General features: G+C 37.6%; 1 pseudogene; it reads right to left on the reverse strand.

Moving 5' to 3' along the window:
* Positions 1 to 542: 542 nt before the first annotated feature.
* On the reverse strand, positions 543 to 13,343 carry LOC125829135 (GDSL esterase/lipase At5g03980-like; annotated as a pseudogene).
* Between the last annotated feature and the right edge of the window lie 5,544 nt (positions 13,344 to 18,887).

The following is an 18,887-nucleotide window of genomic DNA, read 5'->3' on the forward strand; positions in this document are numbered from 1 at the left end:
TGAGATTTTAGAGCATAATAAATGAGACAAACTGGGAAAGAAGGATGTGTTAACAACAGTATACCACAGAGAGAACTTCAATCATGCACTGGGTTTTCTTTGTTTGAAGACTGAATTGGATAGGTCAATATAATTGATTAGATCGACTTGTGTTAGCGGGGCGGGGCGGATTATATCATAATTGGGTCTATTTTAAATTGAGTGAATTCATTTAATCTTAGTAGCCCATGTGTCCCTCAGTTAGATATAGGGTAAATCAATACCAAAATATGATGTGAAGGGTGTATTTAACCCAAAAGTATAACGGGAGGGGTATATTTAGCCCGAAAGTATAACGAAGGACATATTTAAACTATTTCCAATAGTACAATGGTATATTTGACTCTTTACCCTTTTTTTAATTGACATTATATAAATATGTAATTACAACGTGAATCGGGGGTACAAAACCTTAGAATCAAGTAACATTTCATGGGATGTCTTATTTTGGTCACGTCATTTAAGTAATATCCGGCTTCTGATTCATCCAATTTGCCAAGAACTTAAACATGACGGTTAAATGTGGGCAACATGTCATCAATTAACCATCTTGCTAACCAACTGTAGTCTGTTTGTGACAAATGAAGTCCATCCCAACTGAAGTGAGTACTAGGGTCACCACACACTGGGACTCCTGGTGTAACGACTTGTTCCCGTCAGTATAGAAAAGCCAATAGGCAAAGAATTGGGGCCAGAAAACTTTTGAGTAGTAACTTTGGATTTCCTAGCCTAGTCCAGATTTGGATGAAATCGGAGTTAGTCAGGTCTAGGAAAATCTGGTAACAAATGAGAAATCTAATTATGATTTTTATCATATGAGTATATAGCTAAGACATTAAGGAACCCGTACAACTTTACAGAATTGAATTCGGGCGAGTAGAACTCTCGGAATCGATCTTAGCGTGTATGGTATTTTTTTAGCGTCATTGGTTAAAGATGTGTTGTGAAATGGGGGTCTTGGAATTATTAAAATAGCTCACTGGTTCCGTGCAAGTCGCTGGGGCGGGATTTCTGCCGCCAAGGCGGGGTCGCTGTAGCGGGGTGAGGACCGCTGTGGTGGGTCCGATGCGACTTAAGGTCGTAAATAAACTCCAAACATCTTTATTATGCACTTTTTTGATTTTTAGTGCTAAGGAATGAACCCCATACGATTCTTGACAATTTTCCACCATTCTAGCTTGAGGCTAAAGGTAAAATTTTAACTCACCGAATCCATTTTTCGATCTCTAGAACGTAATCTAATGGGTAATTATAGATGGGGGAGGGTGTTGATCTAGAATCTATAGTGGAAAAAACCCTATTTTGGGTACTTGAGATCATGGGTATGATCTAGGGTTCATAGAATTGTTAGCATTTCGGGTAATCAGTGATTGTTTATCGATTCCCGTGTTATTATGATTATTTGTAGACCAAGAACAAGCGGAACAAATCCAGAAAGGGAAGGATCACGTTTCTTAGGGTTTCAAGCTTGTTTCGAGGTAGGTGATGGTTATGATTTCATGTTGGTGTGATATATGTTTGTAATTGCTCATTATAATGCATGTATGTATGCGAATATTGCATTATTGATCACCCTAATCGTAAATGAGGATAATCGAATAATTGTACGCCATGAATCACCTCTTGTTGTATGATTGTGAGAATATACATTGTGATTGTGATTGTGGTTTGTTGAATGGATCGGTTGCCATGTTTCGGCATAAACATGGGGTCACTTACCCCGTTCCGGCATAAAATTGGGATCGGTTGCCACGTTTCGGCATAAATATTGGATCGGGTACCACGTTCCGGTATGCTAACAGTTTGGGTGTGGGTTCCATGAGAGGACCATTAAATTGGATTCTGTGAGAGGACCATTGAATTGTGTTGTGTATCTACTTGTGATGATTACGTTCATATCTAATGATGAATGATATTGGAAGACTGTATGCTTCTCTAAATTGATAACCAATGTGTATTATTGAGAACGTGAAATGCTACATTGATCCTGAAAAGATGACTAATATTGTATATGTTCAGTATATGCTTGTTTTATAATATTGTGGTTACTTACATGTGGTTCGCTTATTGGGATAACAACGTGATCCTACCAGTACAGTGCGTTTCTGTACTGATACTGCACTTGCTTTTTTTTTGTTTAGTACTGGGCATCTTCAGGTGGCTATTGATATACCTCAACTAGTTGACTATTGAGCGTGACAGGATTCAAGGGTGAGCCAGTTCTTTTAGGCTGCCATGAATATCTCTTGTTTAAGTCCACTCTTTTCGGACTCAGATTATTTGTTTAAGGTGTTTGTTTAGTTTCGGGGTTGTATCCCTTGTTTTTAGACTTGTCGTTAGTAGAGTTTTGGTACAATGACTTCCAAGTTCTAGGGATTGAATGCCCACATTAGTTTGATTAGTTAAATGTTTAAACCTTTGGAGTTTATGGGAACTCCATTTTTTTTTTGTCATTTAAACTTGCTTCCGTATCTTTAAGTTCCTTAGTTTTCATAAAAAATGGTTTGTTTGGGTTGTAGTAATGGTTCTCCCACTGGAGGGTTAGTGTGGGTGCCAATCACGACGGTGTGGGTCATGACAAAGTTGGTATCAGAGCCCTAGGTTAGTTGATCTCATTGTACCAAAACGAGTCTAGTAGAGTCTTGCGGAACAATACGGTGACGTCCATACTTTTCTTTGAGAGGCTATAAGACTTTAGGAAAAACTCACTTATTTCTACTCATTCGTGCTATGACTTGTATCTAATTGTATCTGGGTGATACAAATTGGAATATTTCCTCCATCACTCTATGGTCCGAGCTAGAGCAACAACAACGGTAACACCATCACTAGCAAGAGAGGATGTGTATAGACTACCAACAGTTGAATAGGATCACCAATTAGAACAAGTATCCATTGCCTCGGATAGATGACCTTTTTGACCAGTTGCAAGGTGCATCAATTTTCTCTAAGTTTGATTTAAGGTCGGGTTACCATCAGTTAAAGGTTGAGGCGGTTAAGAATTGGATTCGACCAAGTTCTATGATTGAAATTTGAAGTTTTGTGGGGCTCGCTAGCTACTATTGTCGCTTGTGATATGAGTTGAGTCCAATTGGTATCTCCCGATTACAACTGGTATCTCAACGAAGTGAACTAGACGTCGTAGTCCCGACTGAAGGGACACAAGTAAGTTAGTTAGAACTGAGAAGGTTCCAATTGGTATCTGGCCTTAGGGCCCGTATAAGGCATAGATTATCAGTAATGGCCATCTATGGAACGAACTAATTAAATAATTTGGACTTGTCTGCAAGTTGTAATTGCTTGAGTGTCGTGAAACTTGTTGTGAAAAGAAAGTCATCACGAGATTAGGTACAAGGGTCTAGATAAATTACGATGTGGTTCGTAAGCAAGAAATCTGGAAGTGCGTTGAGACCAACTGATAATCGTGTGAGAGTATGGGTGTATCTTAGGGATATGTGTGTGATAGTTTTGAAACGATGTAAAAGGATTCTAAAGTGCGTACTTCGTTGGGTTGACCGGGAGAGGGCGGGGGTAGACAATGATTGTCCTAGCTAAAGGGATTTTCTTAAATGCCTAGTTATAGCCGGGAAATCTAGGGGAAATATAGAAAAGAGAGGAACCCCAGAAATTGTTGGCAGGGTACTGTTTCCGTCGGAGCCGCTGGGGTGGGATAATCTCACCAGCGCAAGACCGCTAGTGCGGAATTTCTCCCGCCATAGTGGGATAGAGCAAGATATAATCTCAGCCATGTCTCCCATGTTTTCCCCTAGTCACAATTATGGACCCCAAATCATACCCGAACTAACCTTCGCGATCTAATTCAGTGTTCAGCAATCGGATATAAGTTATAAGGTGTGTTAAAATTATGGAGACCCTGGGCATATGAGGAGGAAATCAGCGAGGTCGTGGAGGCCGGGGAAATGGTAATGTAGGTAGAGGAGTAGTGCAGTTAGGCGAGGAGGTTGCCCGTCAAGACGACAGGGCTCAGTTATATGCTTTTTTGGGCAAGACCGAGTTTGAGGTGTGTGATGCACTGGTCACTATTGCTACTCTTGTCTGTGCCCGGATGGCTATTGATTTGTGTGATCTGGGTTCTACTTATTCGTACGTGTTAGTTCAATTACCTTGGGATTTGATGTGGTTTGTGATATACTTGATGGCTCCATCCATGTTTCTACCCTAGTTGAAGAGTCAGTCATAATCACCCTTGTATATCGTGTTTGTCTTGTTGTGTTTAGGGATTTACAAACTTGGGTTTATTTGGTTATGCTGGATATGACTAACTTGATATAATCTTATACATGACTTGGTTGTCCCCTCTATTATACCAAGCTTAATTGTAATACTAAGTCGATAACTCTAGAGATCCCGGTAGGGAAAGATTAGAGTGGGAAGGGGTGTACAAGCTAAGATCATATCCTCTATTCGGGCTAGGAAACTAGTAGGGCAGGTTTGTTTGGCTTATTTGGTTCATGTTCGGAGTGTTGAGGTTGAGTCTCCCTCTATTAAGTCTATTCCTGTGGTATCTGAGTTGTAAGGAAGTGTTTCCTACGGATTTTCCTGGTATGCCTTCATATAGAGATATAGATTTCTACATTGACTTGGAAACTAACACTTGCCCTATTTCCATCCGTCCGTATCGTATGGCTCCAACATAATTAAGAGAGCTTAAGGCTCAAATCCAAGAGCTTCTTGATAAAGGGGTCATCCGTCCTAGTGTTTCCAAGTGGGGTGCTCCGGTCTTGGTTGTTAAGAAGAAGGAGCGTAGTATGATGACTGATGATTTTATCTTAATCCATAAGGGAGCGGATTAATACCAGAATGACAAGTTTATGGATAAAGAAAGTTCCATTTAGTATACTTGGGTAAAGGAAATTGAAGATTTTAGTAAGAAAGTGTGTACCAAGGATTGGGTTAGTCCTTTGAAATTGATGAGTTTACCTGAGTTTGAGGCGTTGTGTTGATGAAAAAGGTTGACTTCGTAGTGATAGTCAAGGCTGACGGAGTGTAATGGCAATAAGAGTTCGTGATGGATTGTGACGGGATGCAACTATATAATAAAATTTTGGTTAAGTAAATTTTTGTATAGTAATTACGACTTGCGAGTATCCAAGGTCGTGGTTTTCTAATACTTGGTGAGTAACGTGGTTGTATGGAAAATTATAAGAGATGGTAGGACACCACTCGAATAAAATGTTAAAGAGCTAGAGTTATAATGAAGGAAAATATAGTGGAATGTAGTACAACCTTTAGAGAGAGGCTAAAACAAGAATATTTTATTGAATTCGTAAGGCTAAAGAGGTATCTTCAGAGGGGTAGATAATTAGGTTCAGAGACGCATGATTTCATTCATTTTGTTGTAACTATGGTAATAGTGTCACGGATCCATCAGGTTGGTAAAAAACTATCGAAAAAGACTTGAGAAAAGAGTGTGCAGACATTAGCTTGAGTGTGATGACAAGTGCTTGGTTTTGTTTTTGAGTCTAGTAATGAGTATGATTGAAAATTTAGTAAAATATATGGTAAGATCGATGGAGATGCGATCATGATAAACAGAGATCTATGAATTCATAAAAATCTTCAAGGTACAAGATAATGTTGATAGAGAAAGGGATTGTGTTATATGGTGCAAATTACAATTCAGATTTTTCATTGTGAGTCTACATTCGTGGTGATGTATTTTGTTAAGGTATGAATTGGCAAGGTGAGAAATGATCAATTGTACATCTGGTATTTAGCATTTGAAAGGATTTACACCTGGGGTGAGTCGTAAGTTTACTACTATTGATTGTTAAGTACCTAAGAAAGGTTTCATTTTTAACAGTATTGGTTTATAATAAGGTAAAAGGTCGGAATGTTTATGATGGTTGTTAGTGTTGTGAGTATGATTCACTAGCTATGCTCTAGTGTATATTCACTTTTGTGGGTGGATTCCTAGTGGTGGATCAGGGGTACCGAATCCTGCGATGTTCTCTTAGTTGAGTGGGAAGATTTGGTTATGTCGAATGACATAATTGGTGTCGTTGTCTGAGAGTTGTTAAAGTATTTTAGTGGTTCTACATGTACCACTTTGCGTATGAGAATTTATAGAAGAGCTACCATGCGTATTTGTGGTTGTCCGACAATCTTAACATTCATCTAGTCCTCGAGGTCATGTATTGATTGTGTGTGGTTGTATGTGGGGATCATTGGGTCCAATTCCACTATTCTTAAGAGGTAATCTACAATTGCTAAAATCTGCGTTTGATAGTGTGGGTAGAGGGCTTGTATGCTTGAACATATCCCTCGATGAGTATCTGATTTCTAAAGATCAAATTTGTTATAACTTAAGCTCATGGGAATTTATGTTGTGGGATGAAGATATTGGTAAGAACTATGATTGTTTGGGTACTATGAGTGTGTGTTGGTTGATTCAGTTTCACTTTTACTTGTAGCGAGTATTGACTTGGAATTTTATCATGTTTAAGTGCTAAAGAATTCGTCCGGATGATTCTGTCAAGGTTCGTGATAACATATAACATGTTGTAGACGTGTGTACGATTAACTTTGGTGGTTGTTGGGAATCACTTTAATTTGTTGTAGTTAAGTTTACATACAACAATATTTATCACTCGAGTATTGAGATGACTTCATTGAGGCATTGTATGGGAGGATGTGTAGGTGTTCAATTGGTTGGTTTGATGTTGAAGATGTGAAACCTTTGAGAGTTGATTTGGTGAATGATGTTCATGGTAAGGTGAGAAGTATCCAATCTAAACTTCTAGCAGCCCAGAGTCGACAGAAAAAGTATGTGGGACAAATATCCCAGTCATTCGACGATTCAGATACTACTCTATTCTTGCTATATCCCTTTTCTCCTAGTTTGTCACTCGGGGATGAGTGATGGGTAAATTGGTACCTATTGTAACAAAATGTTCCTGTCATTATAGAAAAGCCAATGGGGAAAAAATTGGGACCAGAAAACTTTTGAGTAGTAACTTTAGATTTCCTAGCCTAGTCCAAATTTGGACGAAATCGGAGTCAGTGAGGTCTAGGAAAATCTGGTAACAAATGAGAGATCTAATTATGATTTTGATCACATGAGTAGATAGCTAAGACGTTAAGGAACCCGTATGACTTTACAAAATTTAATTCGGACGAGTAGAACTCCCGAAATCGATCTTAGCGTGAACGGTATTTTTTTAGCGTCGTTGGTTAAAGGTGTGTTGTGAAATGGGGGTCTTGGAATTATTAAAATAGCTCACTGGTTCCGTGCAAGCTGCAGGGGCGGGATTTTTGCTGCCAGGGCGGGGCCGCTGTAGCGGGGTGAGGACCGCTGTGGCGGTTTCGATGCGACTTAAGGTCGTAAATAAACCCCAAAACGTCTTTATTCTGCACTTTTCGATTTTTAGAGCTAAAGAACGAACCCCAGGCTACTCTTGACAATTTTCCACCATTCTTGAGGCTAAAGGTATGATTTTAACTCCCCGAATCCGTTTCTCGATCCATAGAACGTAATCTAATGGATAGTTATCAAAGGGGAAGGGTGTTGATCTAGAATCTATGGTGGAAAGAACCCTATCTTTGGTACTTGGGATCATGGATATGATCTAGGGTTCATAAAATTGTTAGCAATTCAGGTAATTAGTAATTGTTTATTGATTCCCGTGTTATTATGGTTGTTTGTAGACCAAGAACAAGCAAAAGGAATCCGGAAAGGGAAGGATCAAGTTTCTTAGGGTTGCAAGTTTGTTTCGAGGTGGGTGATGGTTGTGATTTCATGTTGGTGTGATATATGTTTGTAATTGCTCATTATAATGCATGTATGTATGCGAATGTTTCATTATTGATCACCCTAATCGTAAATGAGGATAATTGAATAATTGTACGCCATGAATCACCTCTTGTTGTATGGTTGTGAGAATATACATTGTGATTGTGATTGTGGTTTGTTGAATGGATCGGTTGCCATGTTTCGGCATAAACATGGGTCGGTTACCCCGTTCCGGCATAAACTTGGGATCGGTTGCCACGTTTCGGCATAAACATTGGATCGGGTACCATGTTCCGGTATGCTAACAGTTTGGGTGTGGGTTCCATGAGAGGACCATTAAATTGGGTTCTGTGAGAGGACCATTGAATTGTGTTGTGTATCTACTTGTGATGATTACGTTCATATCTAATGATGAATGATATTGGAAGACTGTATGCTTCTCTAAATTGATAACCAATGTGTATTATTGAGAACGTGAAATGCTACATTGATCTTGAAAAGATGACTAATATTGTATATGTTCAGTATATGCTTGTTTTATAATATTGTGGTTACTTACATGTGGTTCACTTATTGGGATAACAACATGATCCTACCAGTACAGTGCGTTTCTGTACTGATACTGCATTTGCTCTTTCTTTGTTTAGTACTGGGCATCTTCAGGTAGCTATTGATAGACCTCAACTAGGTGACAATTAAGCGTGACCGAATTCAAGGGTAAGCCAGTTTTTTCAGGCTGCCATGGATCTCTCTTGTTTAACTCCACTCTTTTCAGACTCAGACTATTTGTTTAAGGTGTTTGTTTAGTTTCGGGGTTGTATCCCTTGTTCTTAGACATGTCGTTAGTAGAGTTTTGGTACAATGACTTTCAGGTTCTAGGGGTTGAATTTCCGCATTAGTTTGGTTAGTTAATTGTTTAAACCTTTGGAGTTTATGGGAACTCCATTTTTATTGTCATTTAAACCTGCTTCCGTATCTTTAAATGCCTTAGTTTTCATAAAAATTGGTTTGTTTGGATTATAGTAATGGTTCTCCCACTGGAGGGTTAGTGTGGGTGCCAATCATGACGGTCTGGGTCGTGACACCTGGAGCTCCACATTTTCTACTTTTATCGTAATTATAGTCTCCTCCTATTCTACCCCATGCTTTATGTAAAGAGATTTTGTAAAATCCTGAAAATACATAAGAAAGTAGGGGTGTACAAAACCGAACCAAAAACCGAATCAAACCACAGACTAAGTCAAATCGGAAAAAAAACCCGACTAATGGTTTGGTTGGACTTGGTTTGGTATTGAAAAAATACCCGACTATACTTGATTGGTTTGGTTTTAACTAAAAAAAGTCAACTTGAGACCAAATCAACCCGACATTATATTTATAGTTTTTAAAATGATTTAGTACTTTTAAATTATGATCATTTTCATTATGACTTATCAATTTGCAATATTTATTTTATATGAATTCATTATTATTTTTTATCGAATATTTTAGTGTCATCATTCATCTCATATTTTGTGTTATTTTCTTAAGAAACACTTTAGATAGTTGTATTTTGATAAGATTAAATAAATGTTTGAAGCACAAGTTAATTATATGTTTGTATGAATACTTTACCGGAAAAATCCAAAAACCTGGAAAAAAATCTGAGGTTTAATAGTTTGGTTTGATTTAAAAAATTAAAAATTCGACACTAATGGTTTGGTTTGGTTTATAAATTTAATTTTTTTATACAAATGATTTGGTTTGATATTTAAAAAAACCCGAACCAACTCGGTCATGTACACCCATATAAGAAAGTTCGTGAATGCATATGGCTTTCTTCGCATTTCCATCAACTCTGACCTCAAAAATAGGTAAATAAAACGATGCTTTGAGCACATACCAAGAGTGATGGCATTTTGTAGAAACCACATATAGGCATTGTAGTAGTCACCATAAACGATTGTAATGTTTGTATAGTCTTTCTTCATCTCAAAATGGCTTGTTGCAAATGATCATTATAGAAGATCGCCAAATTATTCAAGTGTTTCAAGCAATGGTACTCATCGTAAGCAGATGAGTCATTGGTCATGAATTGTGTTAGGAAAGCTGGACCACAACCTTTTGGGAAATTCCATGGAACTACAATTCGGGTAGCACCAAAACCGATGACTCTAAAAAGTAGTGATAATCGATCGTTAGAGGAAACAAACTTCAGGCAAATGAAAGTAACAATTAGCAATCATGGAAACCGAGAGATTAAAACTCACTTTAACGCCATGAGTGATGGTCTGAACAACATCTGGAACCAATCTTCGCAACTCTTCCATGGTTTTACCTTGCGATAAGCCATAATTGATATCATTTCCTCCTATATGTCCAACTAGGAAAAGAGACTTCTTTAACTGTACTGGGCAATCTAGCAAGCAAATACTAGAAAATTATCAATTCAACTTGTTGTCAATTAGTTTATAAGTAGATACTGAATCACACCATTTCCTTAATTGGAAGTACAACAACATATTTAGAGCAGAATGTATGCAGATGTTATCACTTCTGAATTGGAAGTATTACCGGGGGAGCTGGTAGTCTCGAAATGAGAAGACATCCAATCAAGTTGAACGTCTAATGAATATTTGTAAAAGACATAGCAATCTTTTTCTCTGCCATGACTTGGGTTGATAAAGCAGTTGCCCCTGCTACTGCAAAATTTGCACCATGTGTAAAATTTGTACTTTGATCCTTATAAGGATTTAGGAGAGGAAGACCAAATTCAAGTGATGTATGAAAACACACAAAATCAACGTAGAGTTAGAGGTCATACAATTTGCTCATGAAATCATAATTCACTCAACATGTCTAAATTTGGATTGATAATTGACTCGCTCTTGTAGTATCTCAGGCCATCAAAGTTTGATCCCGAATAAATCTTATCAAAATATTTTCAAGACAAAAAACATTGAGGGATTCTTTTCATTTATCCTAGCCTTGATGGACAAAGTTACCGTATATGTTGTTGGTGGAAGGTGACAAGTATACTTCTCATAAAATTAGACAAGGTGTGCGAAAATTGATTTGAACACTACGGTTATAAAAACAAAAACAAAAAAATGACATTTGATTTAAAAATAATTAATCCAATTAGTTTATGCAGGAAGAGCTCAACTCATCAAGAGTGTATTGTATGATATCCAAATGTTCGGGTCCCAAATATACTCTCTAACAAAGAAAATCATTCAAACAGTGGAAGCTATGTATAGGAGATTCTTATGGACTGGCAATGTAGAGACTTCTAGGAAGGCTTTGATTGCATGGGATAAACTTTTTAGGCCCAAGTCAAACGGAGGACTGCAATTTCTTGATATCTATACCTGGAATAAGGCTGAAATTGGGAAGCTAATGTGAAATTTGTGCTGGAAACAAGACAATCTCTGGGTGGCTTAGATCCATAGATATTATAAGCAGCATGGTGTGTGGAACATACAAGAAAAGCAAGCTTCTTGGATAGTGCAAAGAATCCTCAAAGCAACTCAATATCTCCAAGAGGCTGGGTTAACAGAGGCATCTGTAAAAAGCATGGAAAACTACTTCATTGGTAAAGTGTATATGCAGATGAGGGTTGAATGGAGAAGGTAGAATGGAGATCATTGGTATGGACAAATGTGGGAACTCCTAAATGGTTGTTCATTATGTATCTAGAGTAAATGGAAGGCTTGCGACTAAAGATAGACTGGCTAAATGGGGTGTAATACAGTCTCCTATGTGTCCTCTATATCTGAAGAAGAATGAGGACCTTCACCATCTGATCTTTCAATGTTCCTATACTGCAGAAGTGTGGAGGAAAATTTTAACCTTGCAAGGGATTAACAGAAGCACAATGCACTGGACAGCTGAAGTCCAATGGGCAGTTAAATATATGAAAGGAAAAAGTAGCACAACACTCGGGTACAATCTAGCAATGGCAAGTTCCCTGCATTACTTATGGATGGAACGCAACAATGGGATATTCATACAAAAGAAGCAGCAAACAAGCACAATTGTTAGGCATATTATCCAGGAGACGCATGGACGAGGAAGTAGATATCCTAAGTTAGCTAATAGACTACATGCTATGAATATGTATCCATAAAAGGTAGAGGGTGAATTTTGGTTCTTGAAGATAGTAAGGATGGAGCTTATGTCCATGCCTGCTGAGTTTTTTTCGTTTTGTAATATTCACTTGGTAAATAAAATCTTTTACTTAAAAAATAATAATTAATCCAATTAGCAGCCCATGATAGCAATAAATTCAAAAATTATCATACTTTCTATCAATTACATATAGTAGCTGGTCGGTTCACGTTTATCTTGTATTTAATTAAATGCCCCTTTTCTCTTTTTTATTATTTATGTCCAAAGATGCACATACCTTTTAAAATAATAAAAGAAATAATTTTTTTTATTTGATCTTATATATATTCATAAAATAATTATAAGATGCTTAAAAAATTGTACAAGAACAAATAAAACGATTGAAATTTGGTCAATTTATTAACTCACTTCATTTTAAATACACACATTATATATATTATTAGCTAGGAGCAATTTAACAACAAAGTAATTGCGGATTGAGCTTTGCATACCTATGAAATCAATCATGAGCAAGCCATTAGAACAATGCGCAGTTGGTTTATGAAAAAAGTTGATTCCATAAGGAGATTTTGCAAAGGAAGAATGAGATCCACAATAGCTTTCTCTGATACAGTTTCCATTTTATCTGATCTGCAGTTCATCAATCCTCGTTTTCGATGGATTTGTAATTTTTGTGCATCAATTTTCAGTTGAAAATAACTAGGAGAATTAGCAGCACTCTGTAATGGCAACCAAAACTTACGAGCAGTAGTGGTGGGTTTTTAGAGAGATAATTAGTGTTATTTGTTGGTTTAGTTAATCAATTGTGACCCAAAGTTCTAATTTGTAGTATTAGTTTATTAATCTGATGCAGGAACTGATGGAAGAATAATCCAATCCAATGGAATAGTAAAAACAAAATTTGTAAAAGAGAAGAAGAAGTTAACTAATTCTAGCTAATTTTATGGCTAGAGATATTTCATATATGATAAAAAGAACCAAAGAAAGAACATAACAATTTATACTAAGTCTTAACCCTAGATGACTCGCCTTTCTTTCCAGACAAGAAGATAAGGTAGTACAGATTCCTGCAAAAAGCACCTAACATGGACTGGATACGGACCCCTCCTCTAATTAATGGGTCTAACGTACAAATAAGGAAAATACAATATAAAACTATTTGGGACCATAGTGTAACTAATACTCAAGGCCTACTTAACTACATTTAACTGATTGGTACCATTAAATAAACAGAAGGTACTACTCCTAAAGCTTCAACTTGTCATTCTAATTCCTGATTGCCTTTGTTCTGCATCATTTCTCCCTCCTTAGAAACTTCCTTGTCCTCAAGGAAGAGACCAAGGAACCTTATCTTCATAACTGAGTAGTCCTCCCAAGTTGCTTGCTCCACAACAATGTCCTTCCATTGAATTAGCAACTGAACCACTGCTTTATTCCCCATTCTAATCATTCTTCTGTCTAGAATGATATGGAGTTCCACACAATAAGGACTGGAAACATCAACCATTGGTGGATGAGTTATGTTTCTAGGGACTTCATGACAAAACTTCAATTGTGATACATGGAATGTAGGATTAATAGCAACATGAGAGGGCAAGTTAAGCTTGTAAGCTACTGGACCTATCTTCTGCAAAACTTAGCTGACATCTTAGAATATGAGTGGTTAGACACAGTGACTTGAGCCTTGCATTCCTTAGTCAACATACTCCTATCCACTTCTTCATCAGTAGCTTCACCCGACACAAAAGGTAAATGAAGAGGTGGAGGTTGACCATACAATGCTTAATAAAGAGTAGTTTGTATTGCCGAATGAAATGTAGTGTTGTACCACCACTCATCTAAGGGCAGGTACGATGACCAATCAACCTGGCTATCATAGCAATAACACCTTAGATAAGTCTCTAAAGTCATATTTAAGACTTCAGTTTGGCCATTTGATTATGGGTGATGGGCAGTGGATTTACTTAGTGTAACTCCATGAACAGAGAATAGATCCTGCTAGAACTTACTAAGTAATATAGGATCTCTGTCACTCACAATGTTTTCTGGCATACCATGGAGCTTATAGACCTGATCCAGAAAGATTTGGGCTACTGATGATATTGTGTAGGGATGACTGAGAGAAATGAAATGGGCACTCTAGGTTAACCTATCCACCACCACCATGATAGTGGTCTTTCCTTTAGACTTTGGTAGGCCATCAATAAAGTCCATGCTGATGTTGGACCAAGCAGAACTAGGAATGGATAGAGGTTGTAGTAATCCAGGATAAGCTGCTGCATCATACTTGTTCCTTTGGCATATAGAGCACTTCCTAATGTAAGTGTTGACATCCTTTCTTAACTTTTTCCAATAAAACAATGTTGAGATCCTTCTGTAAGTATTTTCCATTCCTGTATGTCCTCTATTAGGGTTGTTATGCCAGTATTGTAGGATTTCTTGCCTCACTTGATCATCCTTGTCCACCACCAGTTTGCCCTTTTTTCTGAGCTGATGGTTGACATATGTGTAACCTTTTATTCCTTGTTCTTGTTCCTGCACCCTTCTAATTCTCTCCTTAACCTCTGGATCTATTTCACAACTAATCTTGATCTTTTGCAAAAGTAAAGAGTCAGTGGGAATTACTGAGATTAAGAATAGATCAGCCACCGGTAGTCTAGAGAGGGCATCAACAACCTTGTTTTCTCTCCCCTGTTTATACTCAATGTGGAAATCAAATTGTATAAGTTTGGCTATCCACTTCATTTGAGTGCCAGTGTGTAACTTCTGATCCAAGAGAAATTTGATGGCCTTCTGGTCTGTCTTGACCACAAAGTGTCTCCCTAATAAATATTGTGACCACTTAGTCACTGCCAGCACCAAGGCTAGTAGCTCCTTGTCATAAATTGACAAGACATTTTGTCTAGGAGACAACCCTTTACTTAGGTAGGCTAAAGGATGTCCATCCCGCATTAGTACAACACCCACACCAAGATCACAAGCATCTGTCACGACTAGGAATTGTTGAGTGTTGTTGGGCAAACTCAAGACAAGGGCAGTAACTAGAGCCTTCTTTAATTGGTTGAAAGCTATAGTTGCCTTAACATTCCAATGGAACCCTTCCTTCTTCAACAAATCAGTAAGAGGTTTACTAATAATCCCATACCTTTTAATCAACGTCCTGTAATAACCTGCCAACCCAAGAAACCCCCTTAACTCCTTTATAGTCTGAGGAATTGGCCATTCCTGTACTGCTGCAATCTTCTTAGGATCAGTAGCCACTCCCTCTGCAGATATGAAGTGACCAAGATACTCAACCCTTGCTGCCCCAAAAGAACACTTTGACTTCTTGACCAACAGTCTATGTTGAATCAATAAGTTAAAAGTAATCCTCAAATGTTGCAAGTGATCTTCTAGACTCATGTTGTATATCAGGATGTGATAAAAAAAACAAAATGAAAATTTTGAGGTGTTCCTTAAAAACATGATTCATCAGCCCTTGAAAACTAGAGGGTGCATTAGTGAGACAAAAGGGCATTACCACGTACTCATAGTGGCCAGAATGAGTCCTAAATGCGGTTTTTTGGACATCCTCTCTTGCCATCCTTATTTGATGATAGCCTGATCTCAAATAAAGCTTAGTGAAGATTTGGGAACCTCCCAACTCATCAAGTAACTCTTCAATGATGGGGATTGGGAATTTATCTTTGATAGTCTGCTTGTTCAGAGCTCTATAGTCTACACATAGCCTCCATGAACCATCTTTCTTCCTCACTAGAACTACATGTGAGGCATAAGGGCTACAACTGGGTTGGATGATGCCTTGATCAAACATCTCTTGTACCAACCCTTATATAACATATGTCTGCCTAGAAGAATACCTGTAAGGCCTAGTATTCACTGGGTTGCTGCCATGCTCCAATGGAATTTTGTGATCAAATGTTGCTCTATAGGGAGGTAACTCTTTGGGATTACCAAACAACAATTGAAACTCCTCAGGGACTTGATCTAAGGATGGATCCTTTCACCCTCCTCTTCTAGTGGTTCTACTGTAGGTAGTACTTTGATCATAAATAGCTGACCACCATTCTGTACCATTTTTTCTAGGTTCTTGGCATTCACCAGCTTAATATTCTCTTTGATTCCCCTTAGTTCCACCTTCCTACCTTGATACACAAACCCCAAGGTCAATTTCTGGAAGTTAAGTTGAAAGTCCCTTAGTGGTAACAACCATTGCACCCCTAGAATCAAATAACAAGATCTTAAAGGAATCAACAAGAAGTTATCCACAAATGTAACCCCTTGTATCAACCAGGATAGTTGATGACACATCACCTGTCGTTCTCATCAGCCACCCACTGCTTGAACCTTCAATCCCAATTGCTTGACCAGCTCCTCATCAATAAAATTATGAGTTCTTCCAGGGACTATAAAAATATTCAATGGCCTCTTATCATTGTATCCCACCACTCTCATAGTGTGAAAGCCTGGAATGCCAGTTAATGCATGGACTGAAATTTCACATATTTGCCCTTGTTCTTCTTCTCCCACCTCCACTACTTCCTGCACCTCAGTTTTTTCTTCCACCTCTTGCTCTTGTTCATCAATGACCTCTAATAAGTATAATTGTTTGGAAGTTTGACATTTGTGGCCTGGAACAAATTTTTCGTCACAAAAGAAACATAATCCCTTAAGCCTTTTCTCACTCATCTCAGCTAGAGTAAGTCTCTTGGTATTGCTCCTATTAAAGTTGGCCACCCCTTCTCTTCTAGGTGGATTTCCTTCTTTCATGCTGAATGAGCCCCTGAAGTTCCCTCCATAAGAACCACTCTTAGGTTGAGAATAAGACCCCCATCTAGGATGTAAGGATGAGTTATTCCCAAACATATAGGATTTGGTCAGCTTCAATTGAGCATGGACCTGTAACTCAGTGTCCCCAGCTAGTTGATAAGCTTGAGGAAGTGAGTGAGGTCTATGATTCTTTACGGTGAACCTATCTCAGGTTTAAGCCTTTAAGGCATTGATAGCACATTCAGGAAGTATCACCAACCTAGTCATAATCCTATCAAATTCCTTCTGGTAATCTTCCACCGTCCCATTTTGTTTGACTAGTTTCAGTTCAGACATTGGGTCTGCATACTCAACCCCAAATATGTCCATCAATGCATACACATACTCCTTCCAAGAAGGATAAGGCATATGCGACCTGCTCTTGATGTAGGCTAAATGCCATTCTATAGCTATGTCATCAAAGTGAATAAAAGCCACTTTTACTTTCTGATTATAAGCTACTTAATCTAAGGAAAAGAATTGCTCTACCTTGCATAACCAAGCCCTTAAGTTGGTTCCATTGAACCTGGGGAACTCCATCTTGGTCATCCTTGACATTGTGGTGGTTCCCTAGTGGTGGTGATTCTGATGTCTCCAGTACAGGTTTCTCCTCCCTGGCCTCCTGGTTGTGGGTTTAACCCTAGGGGAACATGTGTTGGCATAGTGTCCCCTTGTGCTGAAAAGGATGGTAATGGACTAGCTCCCATTGCAAAAAAAACCCCGAAGAGTATTGCCCAATGGTGGGAAGCCCTGCAACATAAGGTGACCAAGCCATGGGGTTACCAGATAGAGTGTAGATTTTTGTATTCCCACCACCAGTATCATGCACCTCCTGATTCTTTCCTCTGTCATACCTTCTTAACTCATCAATGGAATCTTTCAGTTCAACAAAAGCCTTCTCATGCTGACCTTCTAGCTGATTCTGCCTCATTGTGAAATTGGCAATCTCGACTTTCATTCTCTCTATCATAGATTTGATCTCATTCATATATGTTGTCATTCTTTCACCCACAGATCTCAAGAATTACTCTGATACCAAATAACGCAGGAACTGATGGAAGAACAATACAATCCAATGGAACAGTAAAAACAAAATTTGTAAAAGAGAAGAAGAAGTTAACTAATTCTAGCTAATTTTACGGTTAGAGATATTTCATATATGATAAAAGAATCAAAGAGAGAACATTACAATTTATACTAAGTCTTAACCCTAGATGACTCACCTTTCTTTCTAGACAAGAAGATAAGGTAGTACAGATTCCTGCAAAAAGCACCTAACATTGATTGGATAGGGACCCCTCATCTAATTAATGGGTCTAATGTGCAAATAAGGAAAATACAATATAAAACTATTTGGGACCATAGTGTAACTAATACTCAAGGCCTACTTAACTACATTTAACTGGTTGGTACCATTAAATAAACAGAAGGTACTATTCCTAAAGCTTCAACATTTCATTCTGATTCTTGATTGCCTTTGTTCTGCATCATAATCAATTTACCTTTATTTTAATCAACTTCTTTTTCAAACAGTAGCAGCAGCTAGAGTCGAAAGGGTTTATTTGAATCCTATTTCGTGGAAAATTACCTTATTATATATGATTGAAAGAAAAGTTATGTATGTATAGAAAATGTTAGATTCTTTTTGTCGAGAGTTTGAGAAAGTCAGAAATAAAAATATAAAATTGAAAATTCTAAGTCTCAACGACTTTATATATTAAATTGTAAAAATATAGTAATTGGTTAATTTATTATTGAATTATTGGTTAACCCGTTAAAAAAAAGGGAGAAAACTTTAGAAATAGCAAACATAATAGACATAATAAGGCTCCATAGTTGTAGTTTCAATAAGTGCGCTCCATAGCTATAGTCTTGTTTGCTATGGAGGTTGTGGTTTGTATATTTTTGCCCGTTTATATATTTTTCTTGCAAATATACAAATATGGTAAGTATATAAAAATACTTTACAAATTTTTCAGAACTCCATTTGTATATTTCGCTTGCCAATATAAAAATAAGGTAATTTATTATGATTTTTTCATAAATCGTATGCAAATACCTAGGATAAACATATACAAAAAATTTAATTTATACCATCCGGAACCGAATTAAATAAATTTTCTAGATTTATACAAATCAGACAAATTATACAAATCGAGCGAATAGCAAGAATTGA

This window comes from Solanum verrucosum, unplaced genomic scaffold (assembly GCF_900185275.1).
Source record: "Solanum verrucosum unplaced genomic scaffold, falcon-dt-bn FXZP01000007.1, whole genome shotgun sequence".
Classification (NCBI taxonomy): Eukaryota; Viridiplantae; Streptophyta; class Magnoliopsida; order Solanales; family Solanaceae; genus Solanum; species Solanum verrucosum.